Source organism: Rhagoletis pomonella, unplaced genomic scaffold (genome assembly GCF_013731165.1).
Source record: "Rhagoletis pomonella isolate Grant_MI unplaced genomic scaffold, Rhpom_1.0 Rhpom_scaffold_00014, whole genome shotgun sequence".
In the NCBI taxonomy this organism is placed as follows: Eukaryota; Metazoa; Arthropoda; class Insecta; order Diptera; family Tephritidae; genus Rhagoletis; species Rhagoletis pomonella.
The window spans coordinates 7,489,620-7,491,521 of NW_023458568.1; the positions used below are offsets into that span (position 1 = coordinate 7,489,620).

The window sequence follows — 1,902 nt, forward strand, 5'->3', positions numbered from 1 at the left end:
GTTCGCACATTGACCCGCAAATTCCTATTCGGACCAAGAATGATATCAACAGGGCAGCTGAACATCTCACTGATATAATAGTTAAGGCCGCAGAAATTGCCACACCAAATCCTTCTATTAAACATCGCAGTTCTTACTGCCCTGGCTTGCACACCCCAAACATTCTTAACTTAATGAGTAAAAAGCGCATTCTCCGATTACGGGCCATTGCCCTTGCGGCTCGCGTTTGTCTTGACAAATTTCTTTTAGTTTTAGGCATTTTTAAACACTTCGGACTATTCTGTTATTTAAAATTTTTATTTTATTTAGTAACGAAATTCCACTTGGTATAAGCCAAAAAACTCAGCCTTTAACGCACTTGCTAATTTATCAACTTCGCGAAAACAATGAATTCCCATGAAGCCCAACAAATAGACATACATATGTACATCATTGATTTGCTGTTGTTTGTGCATGCAACTACAGCGTTGGAAAAATGGAATTGATTGAATGTTGACCTGTTGAACTAACATAGTTGAGTTTTGTTTTGTGCAGAATTTGCATGAAGCGAAACATACAACTTTTTTTCACGAACTTCATCTTTATGAAATAAAGGAAAGGCTGAAGATCAATGTATGTATGTATGCCACACCAAGAAGCTTACAGTGAGCATGCAAAGATATCGCAGCAAGCAGCATTTTGAAGTAAAAAAATAAACAAAAACAGTTGCTAAACGAAATACACGATGTACAGTGTTTGTTTGTTTTGAACGCAGCGCTGCTTATACATACATAAATTTCGCTTTGGGCGTAGCGCTGCTTGTACATAAATTTCGCTTGGCGCATGCCTGAAGCTGGCAAAGGTTCTTTTTATATCCGAGCGCACTTGTGCACAAGGGTATATTAACTTTGTTCGCATAACGGTTGTTTGTAACAGCCAAAACGAATCGAGATAGATATGGACAAACGTATACATAAATGCTCAGAATGAAAAGATAAGTCGATTAAGCCATGTCTGTCTGTCCGTCCGTCCGTCTGTCCGTGTACACGATAACTCGAAATTCGGTATGTATCTTGCCCTTTATCCAAGGTAGATTGGTATTGAAAATGGGCGAAATCGGACAGTAACCACGCCCACTTCCCATATAACGGTATATTCGAAAAATTCAAAAACTGCGATATTTCTGTAAATTTTAGATGCAAATTGTTGAAAATTAGTATATGGAGTAGAATTGTGGTAAGAAATAACATTGTTATGAAATTTTTGGAAAATGTGCGTGACCCCGCCCACTTATGATGAAATGCCTTATGTCAGTAACCGCTTCTCCAATCGTTACAAAACTTGGTACGAGGCTTTAGTTGGGTCTAGCTAAGAAATAACCACGCCCTCCTGCCATATAACGGTAATTTACAGAAACACTAAAACTGCGATAAATCAGTAACTACTTGAGCTAATTCACTTAAAATTGATAATTACAATAACCACTTAGCAGAAAATTAGAATATTATACATTTTTGGATAATGGGCGTGGCGCCGACCACTTATGACCACAAATGTGTATCTCGGTAACCGATTTATCAATTTCTACCAAACTCGGTGCACTTAATAACCTTGGTACGGAAAAGCAATTTGTTGAAAACTTTTCAAATCGGACTAAAACTAAACCCGCTTCCCGTATACCGGTAAATTGCAGAAATACGAAAAGTCCGATATTTAAATAACTGAGGACGCTAATTTACTCCAAGTTAATAGTTACAACAATCTCCTAACATAAATAACTGCTATAGACTTTTAGGAATTGCGATTAGCACCACCCACTTTATAACTACAAAGGTGTACCTCGGTAACCACTTTATCGATTTGTTCAATTATATCATTAAGTCTAACTGCATATTATCGAAAACGTTTGAAATCTATTAAACA

At 37.2% G+C, this 1,902-nt stretch overlaps 1 protein-coding gene across 1 annotated transcript in view; it reads right to left on the reverse strand.

Moving 5' to 3' along the window:
• The window catches only part of LOC118749126 (ribose-phosphate pyrophosphokinase 1-like), a 537,936-nt gene that overhangs the window by 4,545 nt on the left and 531,489 nt on the right, over window positions 1-1,902 (reverse strand). The window lies entirely within an intron of this gene.